This window comes from Acinonyx jubatus, chromosome A1 (genome assembly GCF_027475565.1).
Source record: "Acinonyx jubatus isolate Ajub_Pintada_27869175 chromosome A1, VMU_Ajub_asm_v1.0, whole genome shotgun sequence".
Lineage (NCBI taxonomy): Eukaryota > Metazoa > Chordata > Mammalia > Carnivora > Felidae > Acinonyx > Acinonyx jubatus.
Genome location: NC_069380.1, coordinates 181,285,832 through 181,308,359, shown reverse-complemented (window position 1 = coordinate 181,308,359; position 22,528 = coordinate 181,285,832). Strand labels below are relative to the sequence as shown.

Sequence of the window (22,528 nt, the reverse complement as noted above, 5' to 3'; positions counted from 1 at the left end):
CTACGGCTGAGGTCAGAGAGGTCTTTTCCTGCTTTCTTCTCTAGGATTTGGATGGTTTCCTGTCTCACATTCAGGTCCTTTATCCATTTTGAGTTTATTTTTGTGAATGGTGTGAGAAAGTGGTCTAGTATCAACCTTCTTCATGTTTCTGTCCAGTTCTCCCAACACCATTTGTTAAAGAGACTGTATTTTTTCCATTGGATGTTCTTTCCTGGTTTGTCAAAGATGAGTTGGCCATACGTTTGTGGGTCTAGTTCTGGGGTTTCTATTCTATTCCATTGGTCTATGTGTCTGTTTTTGTGCCAATATCATGCTGTCTTGATGATGACAGCTTTGTAGTAGAGGCTAATGTCTGGGATTGTGATGCCTCCTGCTTTGGTCTTCTTCTTCAAAATTACTTTGGCTATTCGGGGCCTTTTGTGTTTCCATATGAATTTTAGGATTCCTTGTTCTAGTTTTGAGAAGAATGCTGGTGCAATTTTGATTGGGATTACATTGAATGTGTAGATAGCTTTGGGTAGTATTAACATTTTGATAATATTTATTCTTCCAATCCATGAGCAGGGAATGTCTTTCCATTTCTTTATATCTTCTTCAATTACCTTCATAAGCTTTCTATAGTTTTCAGCATACAGATCTTTTACATCTTTGGTTAGATATCCCTAGGTATTTTATGCTTCTTGGTGCAATTGTGAATGGGATCAGTTTCTTTATTTGTCTTTCTGTTGCTTCATTGTTAGTGTATAAGAATGCAACTGATTTCTGTACATTGATTTTGTATCCTGCAACTTTGCTCAATTCATGTATCAGTTCTAGCAGACTTCTGGTGGAGTCTATCGGATTTTCCATGTATAATATCATGTCATCTGCTGAAAGCGAAAGCTTGACTTCATCTTTGCCAATTTTGATGCCTTTGATTTCCTTTTGTTGTCTGATTGCTGATGCTAGAACTTCCAACACTATGTTAAACAACAGCGGTGAGAGTGGGCATCCCTGTCGTGTTCCTGATCTCAGGGAAAAAGCTCTCAGTTTTTCCCCATTGAGGATGATGTTAGCTGTGGGCTTTTCATAAATGGCTTTTATGATGTTTAAGTATGTTCCTTCTATCCCGACTTTCTCAAGGGCTTTTATTAAGAAAGGGTGCTGGATTTTGTCAAAGGCCTTTTCTGCATTGATTGACAGGATCATATGGTTCTTCTCTTTTCTTTTATTAATGTGATGTATCACGTTGATTGATTTGCGAATGTTGAACCAGCCCTGCATCCCAGGAATGAATCCCACTTGATCATGGTGAATCATTCTTTTTTATATGCTGTTGAATTCGATTTGCTAGTATCTTATTGAGAATTTTTGCATCCATATTCATCAGGGATATTGGCCTGTAGTTCTCTTTTTTTTACTGGGTCTCTGTCTGGTTTAGGAATCAAAGTAATACAGGCTTCATAGAATGAGTCTGGAAGTTTTCCTTCCCTTTCTATTTCTTGGAATAGCTTGAGAAGGATAGGGATTATCTCTGCTTTAAACGTCTGGTAGAACTCCCCTGGGAAGCCATCTGGTCCTGGACTCTTATTTGTTGGGAGATTTTTGATAACCGATTCAATTTCTTCGCTGGTTATGGGTCTGTTCAAGCTTTCTATTTCTTCCTGATTGAGTTTTGGAAGTGTGTGGGTGTTTAGGAATTTGTCCATTTCTTCCAGGTTGTCCAATTTGTTGGCATATAATTTTTCATAGTATTCCCTGATAATTGTTTGTATCTCTGAGGGATTGGTTGTAATAATTCCATTTTCATTCATGATTTTATCTATTTGGGTCATCTCCCTTTTCTTTTTGAGAAGCCTGGCTAGAGGTTTGTCAATTTTGTTTATTTTTTCAATAAACCAACTCTTGGTTTCGTTGATCGGCTCTACAGTTTTTTTTAGATTCTATATTGTTTATTTCTGCTCTGATCTTTATTATTTCTCTTCTTCTGCTGGGTTTAGGCTGCCTTTGCTGTTGTGCTTCTATTTCCTTTAGGTGTGCTGTTAGATTTTGTATTTGGGATTTTTCTTGTTTCTTGAAATAGGCCTGGCTTGCAATGTATTTTCCTCTCAGGACTGCCTTTGCTGCATCCCAAAGCGTTTGGATTGGTGTATTTTCATTTTCGTTTATTCCATATATTTTTTAATTTCTTCTCTAATTGCCTGGTTGACCCACTCATTCTTTAGTAGGGTGTTCTTTAACCTCCATGCCTTTGGAGGTTTTCCAGACTTTTTCCTGTGGTTGATTTCAAGCTTCATAGCATTGTGGTCTGAAAGTATGCATGGTATAATTTCAATTCTTGTATACTTATGAAGGGCTGTTTTGTGACCCAGTATATGATCTATCTTGGAGAATGTTCCATGTGCACTCGAGAAGAAAGTCTATTCTGTTGCTTTGGGATGCAGAGTTCCAAATATATCTGTCAAGTCCATCTGATCCAATGTGTCATTCAGGGCCCTTGTTTCTTTATTGACCATGTGTCTAGATGATCTATCCATTTCTGTAAGTGGAGTGTTAAAGTCCCCAGCAATTACCACATTCTTATCAATATGGTTGCTTATGTTTATGCGTAATTGTTTTATATATTTGGGGGCTCCAGTATTCGGCACATAGACATTTATAATTGTTAGCTCTTCCTGATGGATAGACCCTGTGATTATTATATAATGCCCTTCTTCATCTCCTGTTACAGCCTTTAATTTAAAGTCTAGTTTGTCTGATGTAAGTATGGCTATCCAGCTTTCTTTTGGCTTCCAGTAGCATGATAAATAGTTCTCCATCCCCTCACTCTCAATCTAAAAGTGTCCTCAGATCTAAAATGAGTCTCTTGTAGACAGGCAAATAGATGGGTCTTGTTTTTTTATCCATTCTGATACCCTATGTCTTTTGGTTGGCGCATTTAATCCATTTACATTCAGTGTTATTATAGAAAGATACGGGTTTAGAGTCATTGTGATGTCCATAGGTTTCATGCTTGTAGTGATGTCTCTGGTACGTTGTCTCACAGGATCCCCCTTAGGATCTCTTGTAGGGCTGGTTTAGTGGTGACAAATTCCTTCAGTTTTTGTTTGTTTGGGAAGACCTTTATCTCTCCTTCTATTCTAAATGACAGACTTGCTGGATAAAGGATTCTCGGCTGCATATTTTTTCTGTTCAATACATTGCAGATCTCGTGCCAATCCTTTCTGGCCTGCCAAGTTTCAAAAGAGAGATCAGTCACGAGTCTTATAGGTCTCCCTTTATAAGTTAGGGCACGTTTATCCCTTGCTGCTTTCAGAATTTTCTCTTTATCCTTGCATTTTGCCAGTTTCACTATATGTCGTGCAGAAGATCGATTCAAGTTACGTCTGAAGGGAGTTCTCTGTGCCTCTTGGATTTCAATGCCTTTTTCCTTTCCTAGATCCGGGAAGTTCTCAGATATGATTTCTTCAAGTACACCTTCAGCACCTTTCCCTCTCTCTTCCTCCTCTGGGATACCAATTATGCGTATATTATTTCTTTTCAGTGTATCACTTAAGTTCTCTAATTTTCCCCTCATACTCCTGGATTTTTTTTATCTCTCTTTTTCTCAGCTTCCTCTTTTTCCATAACTTTATCTTCTAGTTCACCTATTCTCTCCTCTGCCTCTTCAATCTGAGCCGTCGTCGTTTCCATTTTATTTTGCATTTCGTTTAAAGTGTTTTTCAGCTCCTCCTGACTGTTCCTTAGTCCCTTGATCTCTGTAGCAAGAGATTCTCTGCTGTCCTCTATACTGTTTTCAAGCCCAGCAATAAATTTTATGACTATTATTCTAAATTCACTTTCTGTTATATTATTTAAATCCTTTTTGATCAGTTCGTTGGTTGTTGTTATTTCCTGGAGATTCTTCTGAGGGGAATTCTTCCTTTTGGTCATTGGATAGTCCCTGGAGTGGTGCGGACCTGCAGGGCACTTCCCCTGTGCTGTGGTGTATAACTGGAGTTGGTGGGCAGAGATGCAGTCAGACCTGACGTCTCCCCCCAGCCCACCGCTGGGGCCACAGTCAGACTGGTGTGTGCCTTCTCTTCCCCTCTCCTAGGGGCGGGATTCACTGTAGGGTGGCGTGGCCCATCTGGGTTACTTGCACACTGCCAGGCTTGTGGTGCTGGGGATCTGGTGTATTAGCTGGGGTGGGTAGGCAAGGTGCACGGGGGCAGGAGGGGCAGGCTTAGCTTGCTTCTCCTTAGGTGATCTACTTCAGGACGGGCCCTGTGGCAGCGGGAGGGAGTCAGACCCGCTGCCAGAGGGTTGGCTCCGCAGAAGCACAGCGTTGGGTGTTTGCACGGAGCAAGCAAGTTCCCTGGCAGGGACTGGTTCCCTTTCAGATTTTGGCTGGGAGATGGGCGAGGGAGATGGTGCTGGCGAGCGCCTTTGTTCCCCAACAAACTGAGCTCTGTCGTCTGGGGGCTCAGTAACTCTCCCTCCCGTTGTCCTCCAGCCCTCCCACTCTCCAAGCAGAGCTGTTAACTTATGACCTCCCAGATGCTAAGTCGTGCTTGCTGTCAGAACATACTCTGGCCCCTCCGCTTTTGCCAGCCATACCTGGGCTCTGCTTGGCCAGCAGGCTGTCCCTCCACCCCGGCTCCCTCCCGCCAGTCCATGGAGCGTGCACTGCCTCTCTGCCCTTCCTACCGTCTTCCATGGGCCTCTCGTCTGCGCTTGGCTCCGGAGACTCTGTTGTGCTAGTCTTCTGTGGTTTTATGGGTTAGTTAGGCAGGTGTAGGTGGAATCTAAGTGATCAGCAAGATGCTCAGTGAGCCCAGCGTCCTCCTACGCCGCCATCTTCCCTCCCTCCGCCCGTAAATTCTGTAGTTCTGATGATATTCTCAAACCCTGAGCCTTAGTGTCACATACTTAAACACAATCAAGCCAATTAACTAACCAACAGAAACAAGCATATCAAAAGTCATTCTTCATTGCCTCTTTCTCTGATTCTATCCAAGTTTCTGTTCATCCTCCCATAAGATGGTTTATATCACCTTCTCTGTAGCTATATTAGGCTCGCACTTCTGGTTACTTCAGCTGGTCTTCCCGTTTTAATGTCCTTGGAGCTTAGTTTTTGCCTGTTGTAGAGATCTATTTTTCATTCTTAAACAAGTGTTCGGTTTTATCTAAAATTATGAGATATATCTTAGTTTTCTCCCTGCCTCTAAAACCCCAAAAGAAGTAAGCTTTGCTTTATTTTGTCACTAAGAAGATTCTGATAAACTCATAGATGCTCTAAGAAGTGCTGAATATGGCAGCTTCTGCAAATTCAACAAAGAAGCTTGAAATCTATACCCAGATTTTATTAGCTAAATAAAATATTGAGATATTTTATAACATTATAATGTAAGAAGTCATATCTCTAACAAGCCAGATTGTCTCAGTTTATAAATTACTTTCAGTAATTAATACATTGTTGAGGGATTTATATTAAAATCTGAATAAAAAACCTACTTGAATTAGGATCCTTTATGGCAGATATAATGGCAATATGGTATGATTTAATAAGACAATAAAGACTTTGGTTTATGAATTATTTGCTTAGTACTGTGTTAGTTTCTGCAGAGAGTTAAGTGATATCTTATTCCCTGTGCTAAGTTTTTTCAATGTATTAGCTAATTGAGACCTCATGACAATTGTATCACTTAGGAGGGTCAAACTAAAGGTAAGCGTCTACTTGCTCAATTTATCAAGAATTTGAAAACAAACCTATTTTCAAAGCCCGTGCTTTAATCATTACTCATTTCTGCCTTAAGAGGTTTTTATATTTGTTTGAGACATCAAGCATATAGTGAGATCGGTAAATGTTTATTTAGTGAATAAATGAATGAACGAAGGGGAAAGAAGAGACTTATAACAATTTCTTGTCCTTGGAATAAGGGCCTTGGAATTTGTACAGGATTTTAAGAGTAGTTACTGTAATAGTGAACTCTGCTCTAGGATAGCCATTTTTTACCTCCCCAATTCTAAATGTGAAAGTGAGTTAGAAGAACAAGATGTTAAATTTGACTAATTATCATTTGCTGTTAAGAAGGAAGAAGAACATCTTTAATTTACTAGGGATACTGTGTCTCTGTAAACAGATACCATGTTTAAAAAAAAGTTTTTTTCATGTTTACTTTTGAGAGAAAGAGAGAATGCAAATGAGGGAGGTGCAGAGAGAGAGGGAGACACAGAATCTAAAGCAGGGTCCAGGCTCTGAGCACAGAGCCTGACCAGGGGCTTGAACTCATGAACTGTGAGATCATGACCTGAGCCAAAATTAGACACTTAATCTACTGAGCCACCCAGGTTTCCGAAAAGATATCATGTTTTTAACAAATAACCAGAATTTATCAAATAGGTAGGATTAAAGCTTGAAAATATTCACCACGGAAACATTGAACCAAAAGAGATTCTCTCTCTCTCTTTTTTTTAAACTTTATTTATTTTGAGAGGGAGATAGAGTAAGGATGGGGGAAGGAGAGAGAGAGAGGAAGAGAGAGAGAGAATCCCAAGCAGGCTTTACACTGTCATCACAGAGTCTGACACAGGGCTTCACGAACCATGAGATCATGACCTGAGCTGAAACCAAGAGTCTGACACAACCAATTGAGTCACCTAGGTGCCCTGATAGTCTTTGTTTTAAGCTGGTTCCAGCTGTGAACATTTTGTGGGAAAGTTTTTTAGAAGTTCTATGTCTCAAGCAAGTAAAATGCTAAGGTGTTAGAAACTTGATTCTTTTGAAATTTTGAGAATCAAGGACAGTATCTTTTCTGACTCATTATAAGGTGAAGGAATAGACATCTAACAAAAAGTAAAGATACATAACAAAAAATAGGCCAAATCGAATTGATCCCAAAAGTCATAGAAAATGTAATGTTTTTTAGTGTGTTAAACTCATATAGTCCTGTAGAAATTTGGGATTGTTGGAGACTTGTGTGGCTTCAATATTTTTTGTGCATTAAATTAATAATTTTGAAAGCACTTCCTTAATGCCTAATGTTATAGGGGAAATGATGGCCCCCAAAGATGTCATAACTTTGGAACCTGAAAATGTTACTGTACATGTTATGTGAGATTTTACAGATCTAATTAAGGGAGGATCTTGATGAGAGAGATTATCCTGGATTATCCAGGTTGGTCCTGTGTAATCAAGTGTCCATGTAAAGTAAAGAGAAGAGAGTCAGAGTCAGAGGAGTTCTGATGATGGAAGCAGAAGTTGGAGCCAGGTAGAGCCATTAGCCAGGGAATGCGGCAGTTTCTGGATGCTGGAAAAGGCAAACAAATGGATTCTTCTCTAGAACATCCTGGATTAGCAACAGTTCTGGCAACGCTTGAATTTTAGCAAAGCGAGATATATTTTGGACTTCTGACTTTAAAGTAGTAATGTAACAAATTTGTGTTGTTTTAAGCCAATAAACGTGTGTTAATTTGTTACATTAACAATAAGAAACCAATACACTTAAATATAGGAAAAATTAAGCTGTTACTTTTTTTTTTACCTTTTTTAAAAAAATGTTTTATTTATTTTTTGGGAGAGCATGCGCACAAACCGGGGAGGTCAGGGAGAGAAGGGGACAGAGGATCTGAAGCAGGCTCTATGATGACAGGCTGACAGCAGGGAGCCCACTGTGAGGCTGGAAGTCTCTAACAACAAGATCATGACCTAAGATGAAGTGATGCTCAACCGACTGAGCCACCCAAGCATCCCTTTTCTACTTTTAATAATAAATAAAGCTGTGGGGCACCTGGGTGGATCAGTCAGTTAAGCGTCAGACTTAGGAACAGGTCACGACCTGCAGTTCACAAGTTCAAGTCCCACTGTCGAGGCTCTGTGCTGACAGCTCAGAGCCTGAAGCCTGCTTCAGATTCTGTGTCTCCCCCTCTTTCTGCCTTTCTCTCTCTCTCTCTGTCTCTCAAAAATAAATTTAAAAAAGTTAAAAAAATAAATCTCTTAATAATACATCAAGCTGCTAAATGTTTCTGCACTCTGAGACATAGAGAAGAGGATTCAATGAAAGAAATGACACTTTGGTTACTCCTTGAAGAATAAGTAGAACTAGATGGGTGACCAGTTCTTTTTGATTTGTCCAGGACTTTCCTAATTTAAGTACTGAAAGTCCCACATCCTGGAAACTCTTCAGCTGCAGGCAAATTGTGATTATTGGTCATCTACAATAGCCTGAAATTCTAGGTTAGTCAGCCTATGTCCTCATGAATAAAACAATGATGAAACCAGCCCACTTGCTGGTTGCACTACTTAGAGAAGTTGAATTTTACAAATGGCTTGTATGGTAAAGCATGCAGGAAAAAAATTACCGAGAGTCAAAATTGCTTTTGAAAATTCCTTAGGATGAATTTGTGTTGAAGATGGGCATATTTTCTCTCAGCAAGTCTGACACAATTTTTGTCCCAGAGATGCAACAGATTGTTCTTTCTCTCGTTAAGCCCCAGAAGGAATTGACTTGTGTTTAGGGACCATGTAATATGAAAATCACAATAAAACTGGTTTATTGAGTAATCTCAGCTCACTGAGGGTGTAAACACAAAGAGTGTGTTTTTCTACAATCACTTCTTTCAACTGTGGTCTATCAAAATGGTTTTATTCACATCTCTGGTAAGTAATTTTCAATCACTGATTAAAGTCCACTTCAATCATTATAAAAGTTTTCTCTCATCTTGATTATCATCTTCTCCCCATGTAGACTTGAGCTGGGGGTCTGCCTACTGCAGGTGTTAGAAGGTAGGGAGAGAGGGAGGCATTTTTTGTCTCTGAAACTTGATCCTTCTTTCTCCTTAAGTCCTCACTCTAGCAATGTGCTGGTAAGATGGGGAAGGAGAGGAAAATACATCCACTTAATTGACTGCTATGTGGTCAATTTTCTCTTGGCAATTCCTACTTCTTTAGCTAAGGTGGACTGGCCTCTAATTTGCTTTTTTAGGACATAGGTATGAATTCATCTGAGGGCTACAATGGATCTCTCCATTTTGCTTCCTTCTACTCTTTAGGAGTGATCTCCACAGCCTTCATCCCACCAGGGCTCTTTGGTCCAGTAGGTAGTCAACTTGGGTGATTTTTAATGAATTTCCTCCCTGAAGTATGCCTAATGCTGCACTTTTTGACATGTGATTGTGAGATGAACTTTTATCCCACAAGAAAAAAAGTAATTCTTCATACTTAAAAGGAAACATCTGAGCACAGAGAAATAATGTGTAGGTAGTTGTCTAGATCACTACTCTCCTTCTCCATCAAAATGATAGAAACATATATTCAGAAGATCACTTAGTATGCATGAATGTATACATGTATGCTGCAACATTATGCAAACCAGATTCAATTATGTGAGAATTTTCTATTTCATTCCAAGATTCATAGAGGTTCCAGATAATCATTTTGTTTCTGTAAGATTCAAAGTGAAGTAAGATTAAACATGAATTCAGAAGTCCACACTTGCATTCCTCTAAAGTCCATCACATTCTTGTGCTTTCCATAGTGTCTACATTATACACTGGAGCTGTAGGTCAGTATACTAAAGTGAGTCTATTAAATTTAGTCCAGGTTAAGCATGAATTTGAAAAGATAGATTTAGATTTCCTGAGATATCACTTTTTAATAATGATAAATATTTCTAGTTTAATTAATCACCTCACTAATTTATTCCAGCCTAATCCTGTATTTCTTAGCGATATTAAGGATGAGTATCTCAGAAGGATTTAAATAGACTCCATTGGGAATCACACTTAACACACAAAATGATTTCAAACTCATCTTTTCTCCCTACTCCAAGTGTCTTAATTTGCTTTTCAGATCAGTATATTCAGAAATGACTAGAAAGTAATCGTCAGCAAATTAACTAATAATATGAAAACAGTTTATTTCATGTCACCTAAAAATATCACAGTATTTATACCTAAATGTAGTTTATTGTTTCTGTAAATAGTTTAGAATGGTATTTTCAAATAATGTTATTAAGATTATTCTAAGTATGCTTGGGGAGCCTGGGTGGCTCAGTCGGTTAAGTGTCCGACTTCGGCTCAGGTCATGATCTCGCGGTCCGTGAGTTGGAGCCCCGCCTCGGGCTCTGTGCTGACAGTTCAGAGCCTGGAGCCTGCTTCGATTCTGTGTCTCTCTCTCTCCCTGACCCTCCCCCCGTTCATGCTCTGTCTCTCTCTGTCTCAAAAATAAATAAACGTTAAAAAATAAAAAAAAAGATTATTCTAAGTATGCTAATAGCTCATACACTGCTATAATAGAGGGGCTCTGCAGTCACAAATACTTATGGAATACTGAGGATGATACATTCCTCTTAAAATTCTTGGCACATGTTAACATAATAAAAGCTTTGATAAGTCCTATAATATAGAAATATCTAATTTATTTAACTGAACATTTCTCAAGCGTATTTAATCTTGGAAATTTGGGGGGAAACATTAAAATATTTCAGAACACTAATGTTCACTAATGTCAATTTTCGAAATGCTATTTGAAAGGCTTCTTCGTAACTTGAGCAGATTTTTAAAATAAATGCTAGCAGTTTTTAGTATATGAATACAAGATCAGAAATTTATAAAAATGAAGCTTATATAAAACAATCTTTACACAATAAAACAATTTATATTTTACGCTTAGTATGTCCCATGTTTTATTGTCTGTACACAGTGATAAACCTAACTGTAGATGAAACTGTATGATGTTACTTTTAGAAGTCTTTTTATAGAACAAGGGACAAGTAATAAAGGAGTGAATTAAAACACAGCAAGTGGGGATGGAGAAGAGAATATAGATTTGAAAGTACGTAGCAGGTAACTCAATAGACCCTGGTGACTGAATTGAATGTAGGGACAAAGACAAATTGCTTATGACGAGATATTTATTGGTGGCACAAATGCAAACATGCATACAAGAGGGGGCAAGATGTAGCAGGGAGGTGGGGAGTTCTGTTTTTGACTCTTTGGTAATGAGTTAGCTCTGTAACAATCAAAAACAGACGTGTAATAGTTATTAAATATATGTAAGAAGTTCAAGGGAAAGGTTGGGACTAAAGCTAATAAGTAAGGCATTATCAGCATAAAGGACATAGTTGAACATATGGAATCATATAGGATCATTCAGGAAGAGAATCTTTAGTCAGAAGCATAATGTGGAATACAAAATCATGGGGAGTACAAATTTTTTAAAAGTCATGTTGTACAGGAAAGGGAAGTGAAGAGGATCCAGGGAAGAGATAAAAGAGATAGGGGTCTGTATTAGGAAATCCATAACAATTCAACATCCTAGTAAAGTAACCAAGCAGCTAGAGAATTTCAGGAAAAAGGGAGTGATCGGCAATTCCAAAATTTAGCAAGTAACCCCAATCAGAGCAATAGTAAACAGTTGCTACTAAACTTGACATTTGGGAGCTCATTAGAGCATTTAATGAAAATACTTGAAAAATCTTTTGGTAGCAGAAGTCAGATTTCAAGAAAACAGGAGAAAGCAGTGAGGAATAGAAGTGGTTAAAAAGATTCTTTCAAGAGTTTTAAATGGCCTGGGCAGGAAAAAAGATTTTGTATCAACTGGAGGTAGTGAAGTGTGGAAGGGGAGTGGAGAATGTGAGCTCTTAAGTTTGTTTATAGACAAAAGGGAGGAAGCATTGGAAGAAGGCACAGAATAATAAATCCTAGGGAAAACAGGAGGGAATTGGATTAAAAATACAAGTTGGATAAATAGGACTGAATATAGAAAGGAACTCTTAGAGGTTTAGAGAAAAAGTGGTAGCTTACAATACTTTTGGGTCAATTTCCTTGATGTTATAGGAGGTAGATTTTGTGATGCAACTGAGGAGTTGACTATCAAAACTCATAATGAAGATTTGTGAATGTTTTTGAGATGAATGGAAAGGAATGTCTCATTTGGTGAATTCTGGGGTGATTTACTTGTTCTCCACCTGGAGAACAATCACTTTAATTCCAGTGCAGTATATCCTCTACTATCTTCTTTTTCCTTGCCCTTTCCTAAATTAGTGATATATTCAGATATTCTGTCTTAATATGTTGTTGGAGTTTTTCTCCTCCCTTACTTTTTTTCTTCTTCCTTTTTCCTCTCTTATGTTGCTGCAATTCCACATACAGTTGACCCTTGAACAACACAGGGGTTAGGGGTACTGACCCCCGACTCAGTCAAAACTCTGCATATAACTTTTAACTCCCCCAAAACTTAACCACTAATAGCCTACTATTGACCTGAAGCCTTACCAGTAACAGTCAGTTAGCACATATTATGTGTGTCCTATGTATTTTATGCTATATTTTTAAAACTATATAGTAAGCTAGAGAAAATAAAATATTATTAAGGAAATTGTAAGGAAGAGAAAATACATTTTACACTACTGTGTTGTAAAAGATTTACATATGAGTGGAGCCATACAATTCAAACCTGTGTTGTTCAAGGGCCTGTGTATCCTACTAGACTAGGATAAGCATTATTATATATGTATAAAGATAGGTATGTATACATAGGAACATTTGGAAAAAATAAAATCATGACAAAGTGCCCTTTCTAGAGGAAGTGTTTTTTTATTATAAACAGTCATGTAATCAATATTTTTAAACAGCTTAATAAAAGAAGTAAACTTTTCTATATTGCTATAATATTAAAGTCTTTATTTTCTGTCACATTTTACTATTTGCCAGAGGAAACTTTTTTAATGTGTCTCCCGATAAATATAATATCTCATGCCTTAGATACAGTCTTTCCTCTTTTTCATTTGTCTTGCTTTCTTTTTTTAATGTTTAGGAGAGTTTAGAATATATTACATACATAGTTTATTCTTTATTAGCTTGCTTCTCTTTTCTCCATACAAGATACTTAAATCGTTGAAGGCCAGGTCCTATTGAAAAAAATTAGCTAAATATTTATCACCTTGGTGACTTTAGAAAATGTTAGTTGCTTAGTCCTTCTCTCTTTCTCCTCCATTGTATATTCCTATAGAGGACTAAATATGGCACCTATCACATAGAGGTTTTCATACACTCCATTTGAATTGAATTGATAAAGTTGCATTTCCCTGGAGTGAACTACAACTGCTGCTGGCTTACTTCTTAAAATTGTTAACCATTAATCTTTACTGTTTATATCTCTCTTTAATTTTATATATAATTTATAGTGAGTTCTACTTTTTTTTCCAAACTGCCAAACCTGTTTGGCTACATTTCGGGTATTCTCTTTTTGAGAATTTTTGTTGGGAGGAGAATCAACCTCCCATGAAACAGACTAAAATGTTACATACTCACTTTTGTGGTTCTTTTGCAGCTAGGAAGCAGGCTTCAGAATGAATTTTGGCCAATTTTACACCTGGTAAAGATTTTGCATTGCAATAGTCAAGCAGAGGATTTATTCGAGCTGTGAGAATAGCAGTAAGACCAACATATCCAGTTTCTGGACTGGCCTTATTTTTGGTTCTAGCAGCCATGCCTGGCACCCAGTACTTTTGGAAACTTGCTGGAGTTCAAATTTCTATTGCTTGGGGTGTCCTCATTGGGTCGATATGGATCGTATATGAATTGTACATGGATTGTATTTGCTGTGTAACCACTTTGTTCCTACTCATACTTTCTGGCCTAATTCTTGAATTTTCCTGTCAATTTAATGAGCCACACAGTTTTTTTGTTTTTTTTTAGCCTTAGTTAAGAGTTGGTTTTTTGTTACTCACTGTAAAATACATTGATTAATATGTCAGAGAACATCATTTTTTTTTACTTTATTTTATATTTTGTTTAATATCACCTGTTTCTTGTGACAGTTTGACATAGATTTGGGATATGGCATGCCTTATTTGGTTCATAGCTAAAGAATCTGTTTAATATTACTTTTAGGTAGTAGGAAAATTGTGTCCTTATATGTATTATATTATAAAAGCTTAACATGGTTTTAAGCACAGATTATATCAAAGATTTGTATTTCAAAATTCAGTTATTTTTGTACATTTTTAATCTCAACAGGTCACTAATAAAAAGCTAGGAGATTTTTAACACAATTTTGTTGAATTAATTAGGACAAATTATACTTCATTTAAACTGCCCTAATTAATTTTTGCTTGTGCTATAGTGTTAAAATACTTTGTGGGCATTTGGTGTGCACTCTTTGCAAAATGAGGAAATATAACCTTATCACCAGTTAACATATCAAGTGTCTAACTAAATTTAGCCGAGACTTGTCCTATTATCCAAGTTCCCACTTATCCAAGTTGACTCCCATTAGCCACTATGCCATAATGGCTTGTGGGAAGACTGAACAGAAAATTGAATTAATGCAAGCCATTTCTCAATCATTTCTCATTCTCATAAAATAATTAAAGCTGATGTAAGAGGGCTCATTAAAACGGAAAACATTAGGCTCATTAAAAAGCCATTAAACCATCTCACTTCTCTGATTTATTTTATTGTAACCTTATTCGGCCATTGTTTAAAAGTCACTGCACCCAACATTTCTTTTCTCATCATTGAGGAAATGTTATTCAAAATGCACATCCTGGCTATGTGGCCATTTGATCTTAATATCATCTCAGAGTACTTTTGCTTAGCATTTAACTCTCTGAGACCAGCATATGACTACTGCAAATTAGAAATCATGTAACAATACCAGATTGGATTGGATTTACACTTCAATATTTATTTCAGCTATTCTTAAATTCATAAAAGCTCATAGTCTTTTAACCTTATGTTGTTTAAACTTGAAGCTGCATTACTACTCATACAGCCAAAATGAATGTCCATTGGTCATTATATGATAATGTTTATTCTTTTTAAGCAGCAAGTTTCTCTTGCCAAACCAATGAAAGATCTAATCTGGGAAAATACATCTCTATGAAAGGTTTCAGTCCTACAGGTTGTATTTTAAGTATGATAAAATTGGATGCTAACTGGTTTTCTTTTTTTCTCATAACATTATTTCCCTAATATGCCAGTGCAAGTATAGATCTAAATAAAACTGACTTGGTTTAAAAATAGTGCAGTAAATATAAGAATTAATATAGAAGATATCATATAGGAGATAAATACATTCTAATATATTCTTGTATTAGGAAAACTAACCCTAGCAAAGCAGTAGACAAGCCCTGAAACCCAGTGGCTTAATCTTAATGTCACAGTCGAATGCTGCTTTTGGCAACCTTTCTCCATCTTATAAGTGTGCCTTTTGGAATGTGGTGGACATGATGATGCGTCACAGAAGGACTCATTGCATCTAAGGACTGATTGAAGCAGGTACGTGAAGGCATGACTGCTTCAATGTAATATTCGACGTTAAATAGGCCCTTTCCTTTCCTTTCCTTTCCTTTCCTTTCCTTTCCTTTCCTTTCCTTTCCTTTCCTTTCCTTTCCTTTCCTTTCCTTTTCTTTCCTTCCCTTTCCTTTTCCTTCTCTCCCCTCCCCTCCCCTCCCCTCCCCTTCCCTTCCCTTTTCAAATTTTTCTAGCTCCCAGAGAGAGCAAGACAGGTGCCAGGATCTCAGCTTAAATTTGATCCTCTGCCCAATCCTGTTTCTTTCCTCTCCTTTCCACAGGTATTATTGATCCCAAAGGCACTATTTACTACATACAGTGTATACTAAACTGTATCTTGGAAAATCCAGATTCCAGAAAATCCAATCTTCATTGTGGACAACATAGTCTCCAGTGTTGTTGAGACAGATATAAAAAAGAGAGAGATGGGAAGGATGTCAAATTCCACAGTATCAAAGTAGCATATCATTTCTATTCATTTCCATGGGCCAGAACTAATCATATGGCACCAAGTGAACTATAAGCAGATTGTAGATATGTTGGAACTCTTGTTTGACTCCTTTCTGTACAATATACTAACAGTCATTATGACACAGTGAAAATATTATTAATCATTGTAGTTATTACAGGACCATCTTTATGTCCAATCCTTTTGGATTTTTATATGAAATATTATGCCTATTTCTTTATGATAATTTAAATTATTCTTTATACTTAAAGAAAAAATATATATATTTACAATCCTTCGCAGCATTTTTGCCCTATGTATGAAGAAAGATTAAAAGCAGGGAATTGACTTGTTGTTGTTGTTATTATTATTATTATTAGTTGTAGTAGTGTATTGGGTCACAGTCTGATTGGATGAAATTAATACTATTTAGAATCCTAGTTTGAAAGGATAGTTTTTCCCACCCACCCAATCAGTGAACCAGATTATGTGTTTGTAGCACAGTAAAATAATAACTATCATCCTAATGATCATACTGAGAAAAGAAATTACAATGATAATTAGAAGTTATGGAGAACTAGTTGTATGATAAGCTACAATTATAAAAGTGGATAGCATTATTGTCCCTATCTAGTAAGAAACAAGAAGAGGCCTTGAGAAAGTAGAAAACTTCCTTAATATCAGCAAGCCGTAAGGATTGCTGGAGTTGCATTTCACATCCATCTGGCTCCAATACCTGTGTCATAACTATTGTACTAGACTCCTTGGGAGAGTCACGCCTTACATGTTTTTGTCCAGCTTTCCTCCTTTGCTTTAAAGTCATCATGAAACTAAATGCCACTGAACACTTTCCATTCTCTGTATTTAAACTCAAAACAATTGACTGAGCCTAGAAAATACCTTAGAAAAGTGTCTCTAAAACAACATGCCATTTTTCTTTCTCAAATGCTTTTGAATCTGTGTTTGTTTCTTATGATTTTATGTTTATGTTCTTGAGTAAATTGGGAAAATGGTCATATGACATGGGTGTGACTATTATAAATGAAGTAACACTAATACTAATATTTCCACTTACTAATATTTATACTGATTTAATGAGTAACTCTTACTGAAGTTTAAATTTATAGTATAAATACTTTAATCTTAGATCCAAATGAATTAAACATGTTTAATTTGATTGAAGAAGGAAGTTGCAGTTGGAAGAAACTCAAATGCAAAAATGTTGAATATTATTTGGAAAAGCCCTGAAACATCACAAGCTGATCAAACCCAAGGATGTTGCAGGTTAACTGAGCTCAGAATAGATGCATACAAATCAGGCATCTATTAGATTTTAAAGGAGAGATATTTGGAATAAAGATGTGAAGATATGCCATTTTTTTTTCCTGGTCATTGTACTGTCTTTGTATAAATGTACATGGAAATCCTAAATATAGTCAGACACTAAATTGCTAAATGTGTTACAGCACAGGAAAAATCAAATAGATGAATTTTATTGTTTCTCACCTGAATAACATAGCTTCATGAATCCAACTCTACCTGTTACCACCATAGGAATACTAGTTCTTATTCAGATCATCCTCTTTCTGGAACTAGACTGGAAACACTGTTGAAACTAGGTACTCTGTGCTCCATTTCTAGGCTTCCGTTGCTTTCCAAACACAGATTTCTACAAATACAAACAGTCACACACATATGCAAACACACACGCTCACTGGCATTCACACTACTAGCCTCTATTCGGATGCATTTATAACTTCAAATTAAGTAATCTGACCTTGTTTTGGAAAGCATTGCTTCCCTTCAAGGTTTCAGTACATAATTCTTCTGTTGTCATTATATTAGTGTCACATGCACCTAATACTTATAAGCATTGAAGATAATTCATCTTTTCAGTATTAGAACAAGGATTCAAACCCACCCTCTTCGATTACCAAAAGTAATCATTTAACAATGTGGCTGTATTGAGTTCCCATTCATCTTAAAGCCTTAAAAAGGCAAGAGTATTTTCTTACGTTGAAATTCATGGAAGTACACCATATTTTGACCTTTTTTTTCTCATTAAGATTTTTTCCTTTTGAATAGTTTTAGACTGATAATAACTTATGAAGATAATACAAAATTCTCATTCTCTGCAGCCATTGTCTCCTATAATTGACTTCTTATATTAATGATATAGTTGACTTTTTATATTAATTTGGTACATTTGTTACAATTAATGGGTCAATACTGATACATTATTATTTACTGAATTTTTTTTACATTTCCTTAATTTTGTCTTATTTTTATTCAAGATCCCATTCAGGATACCACATTACCTTTAGTCATCATATTTTCGTAGACTCCTCTTGGCTATGACAATTTCTCAGACTTTCCTTGTTTTTGATCAAGTTGATGGTTTTGAGGAGTACTGCACAGGTATTTACTCACATTTTCATGATTAAATTGGGGTTATGAATTTTTGGTAGGATGATCACAAAGGTAAAGTGCCATTTTCATTATGTTATATTAAGAATGCATATTACTAACATAATTTATCACTATTGACATTAGCCTTATACAGCTTGCACATATGGTTTTATTGGGTTTCTCTACTATAAAATTAGTCTTTTCTTCCCTTTCTATGCTATCTACTCCTTAGAAAGAAGTTACTATGAAAAGCCAACATTAAGATTTGAAGAAATATATTCTGACTCCTTAGAGTATCAAGTATCAATTGTTTGGAATGAGGTGCTTATATATTTTCTCTCATTTATTTTGTAATCATTTTTGTATCAGTATTAACCCGTGGATATTTATAGCATACTTTGGGTTATAAGCCAAAACTATCTTATTTATTTTGTTTGCACAAACATTTTCATCTTGACTATCAAGAATTCTTTCATTTGGCTCCTGTGTTCTATGACATACCCCCATCATTGTGACCTTTCCTTCTTTTCATTATAAAATACTGTAAATTTTCTGCTATATTAGCCCCTGACTATAATTGGCCATTTTTTTAAAGATCCCTCGTTCCTTTTGTCAAACAATGAAAGCAAGACTTGGACACTAGGTGTACTTATTGCTACTGGAGTGTCATTACATAACAAGCTTATCTATATTAAGCTAAACATGAATTGATATGGATGTCTCCAACTCTCATCTGTTACCACATGAATCTGTCTTTGTCCCCTTGCTTATTTGCAAATTCCCATTCCTATAATAAGAAACCTGACTCATACCATCTGCTATCGACTTACCTTATTGTTCCTTTCCAGTGTGCATACATACGAGTATCAGAATTATAGACCAATACCATTACTAGAAACAACATTATCAATTAGACTACAGGACTTATGTCCTTTTTCTTTTCTTTCCCCCCCCCCCCCCACTGTGTTTTATAGGATTTCCTTACTTCCAAGTTACTTAGGTCAGCATCTTTTTCACCACGTCCTCCAGTGATGTTGTCTGTACAATTTTAATAGAGTTAAATTATTTTGTTACAGTCTGCATTACTTCCTGGGAACCCTTGATATCCTAAACAGTTTTTTAAATGTTGTATATATTAAGGATCAACCTTTGTGCTACTGTAAAGTTCAATATGTTTTGATTAATATATAGTCATACATCCACCATCTTGGTCTCATACACAACAGTTTCACTACCTTAAAAAAATTCCCTGTGCTTCACCGTTCAGCATTCTTCTCTTGTCCCATGCTGTGTCAGCCATTGATCATTACAGTGTCTGTGTAGTCTTGTCTTTCCCATAATGTCATACATATGATTGGAATCATACAGTTTGTAGCCTTTTCCAACTGGTTTCTTTCACTTAGGAATAAGCATTTAAAGTTGATCCATGTCATTTCTGGCTTGATAGCTCACTCTGACAATCTCTGTTTTTAATTAACATATGTAAACCATTCATATTTAAAGTGATTCTTGATGTATTTGGATTTAATATCTACCTTTTTGTAACTGTTTTCTTTTTATCATAATTGTCTTTTGTTTCCTGCTTCCCCTTTTATCCTTTCTCAGGTTTTAATTGAGCGTTTTATATGATTCCATTTTATCTCCTGTATTTGCATATCAGTTAGGTTTCTTTAAAAAAATAGTTTTTTCCCTTGAAATAACCCAAATCCCCCTTCAACTAACACTATATTGCTTCCCATGTAGTGCAAGTAACATACAAAAGAGCATGTTCAGTTTCTCTTTTCCATCCCTTTTAACCTTGCTGTAATTCATTTCACTCATCCCTATACTATAATCATTAAATATATTATTAGTATTATTACTTTCAACAAAGAGTTTTCTTTTTGGATCAGTTAAGAATAGGAAAACTTACTGCAAATATTCTTGCTGTTCTGATTTTGTAATAATCCGGGTGGGCTAAATATTCACTGTATTAAGACTATGCATATGTATCCAGAAATAATTCTTTCCCTAGGTCTGGTTTTGTTAATGCTTGTGATAAATCAAGTCTGATTTATATGTTGCATCTTATGTGGGAAACATCTGTGACTTTAGGTATCTGATCATCCTTAAGAAATGACAGCACAGCTAGTGTAATAACTTTTGAAGATAACCATTGCCAATTTAATGATTACCAGTTGCCATTAAATGAATTGTAAACTATTGTTTTATTTTTTCGAAAAAAAGTAGAGTGTACTACTTTTAGTTGCATTCAATAATGATTGTTGAGCACTTGCAAGTGATGCTTCTGTACTTCTTACCTTGATAAAATAATTGGAAATGTAAAAAAAAAAGAAGAAGAATATAGGAATTAAAAATATTTTTCCTTCAATTATTTTTTCTTTAGTCCTATTCCATTTTTCATGTAAATCCAAGTTTTAGACTTATATGAAATTCCTTCATCCTCAGAACTTGTTAAACATTTCATATAGGGTAGTTGTGTTGTCAGTGAATTTTATTTTTTTATTTTTGTTTGAGAAAGCCTTGTATCTCCTTCAGTTTTAAAAGATTATAGAATTCTAGGTTTTCAGTTATTTTCTTTCAATACTTACATATTTCACTCTACTCTCTTTTTGCTGCATGGTTTATGACAAGAAGTCTGTGTACATCTTGTTACTTTTCTCTGTAGTTAAATTGTTTTCATTTTTAGCTTCTTATCAGATTTCATTTTTATCTTTGTTTCTCTGCAGTTTGAATATGATATGCCCAGGTATAGAATTTTTAGTCATTACCTTGTTTGGTTCTTTGAGCTTCCCGGATCTATAGTTTGCTATTTGTTAATAATTTTGGAAACATTTTAGTGAACATTTCTACAAATATGTCTTCTTCATCCCCTCTCGCTTCTTCTGCTATCTAATTGCCTGTATCTTACAGCTTTTGAAATTGTCTTGTGTGTTCCTTTCTTTTTAAGCTGTTATTATTCTTGTTTTTTTTTTCTTTTTGCATATCAGTTGGAATGTTTCTATTGACCTATATTAAATCTCATTTATTCTTTCCTCTGGCATGTCCAATTGTACCAATGAGCCTATCAAAAGCATTCTTGATTTATGTTGTAGTGTTTTTTTATTTCTACACTAACTTTTGATACTTACTTAGAGTTTTAATATCTCTACTTATATCACACATCTCTTTTCATATGTTCTCTACTTTTCCCATTAGAGCCCTTAATATAGTAATCATAATTATTTTAAACTACTTTTCTGAGAGTTTCAACATGCATGTCATATCTGAGTCTGGTTCTGATGTGTACTTTGTATTTTCACACAATGTTTTTGTTGTTGTTGGTTTTGTTTTGTTTTGTTTTATTGTCTTTTAGCATAACTCATTATTTTTTGTTGAAAGCCTAACATAATGTATTAGATAATAAGGACTAAAATACATAGGTCTTTTGTGTGAGATTTTAGGTTACTCTGACTAGGAGTTGGGTGGTGTTTAGTGCTTGCTGTAGTTATAGGTAATGGATGCTTCAAGTTCCTGTATTGTATTTGAATTTTGTTTCTCTGGGTTGTCTTTGGGCTTCCCTAAAAACTCATCCTTAGAGTCAGTGCCTTGCAGATCTCTCCACTGTAATCCACTGTTATTGATTTGGAGCTCTTTTGTTGTGTTGATAAAGAGTGGAGTAAGGAATGCATTTTATAATCTTATGACTAAATCTCAGTCTGTTAATGATCCTACATGCCTTGCCTATGTGTGATCTTCACAAGTGTTTCTTAGGGTGTTTTGTTTTGTTGTTTTTGTTGTTGTGTTTTTTGTTTGTTTGTTTGTTTGTTTGTTTTTTTGCTGTTGTTGTTTTGTTTTTCCCCCTGCCTAGTTGAAGGTACAGTAAAGCCTGTATTTGGGGAAATTCCCTTCCCCCACTTCAGACAACAATCAGTCAAATGTTTTCCAGTAAAGATTAAGCCTTGTTATATAGAATTCTGTGAGTATATTTCCAAATGGTTACTTATCTTTTCCATCTGCTGGAGCCCCAAAACCTTTTCTTTCTTGACTCTTTGTTATGAGGATCATTGGGATTATTTGAGGTAAACCCATGAATTTGTGGGGATTTCTTTAAATTGTGGCCCCTTGAACTTTCTCACTCTTAGGTTATTTGATATTCAGCCTGCAGCGGTTTGTCAAAATAACCATTTAAGTTTTGTGCTCTAGCAGATCTGCTCCATGTAGGATCTTGACTATGATACCCTAGATTCACCTGCCATTCTAGATTTTAGGGTGATCATTTGCTTGGTGCTCTCTGTTCTCTAATGGATTCATGAAAAGTCATCATGCTCTGTCTCTTAAAAAGGAGTAAACATTAAAAAAAATCAGCAACAGAGAGTGAAAGAAACTAGTAAATACAATATTTTATAACTTAATATGATCATGGGTATG

General features: G+C 35.8%; 1 non-coding gene across 1 annotated transcript; it reads left to right on the top strand.

The window, feature by feature from the left end:
- The first annotated feature begins 20,029 nt into the window (after positions 1-20,029).
- Positions 20,030-20,161, top strand: LOC113594890 (small nucleolar RNA SNORA72). The gene has a single exon (XR_003415373.1). It is a non-coding gene; the product is annotated as a small nucleolar RNA SNORA72 (small nucleolar RNA).
- The last annotated feature ends 2,367 nt before the right edge of the window (positions 20,162-22,528 follow it).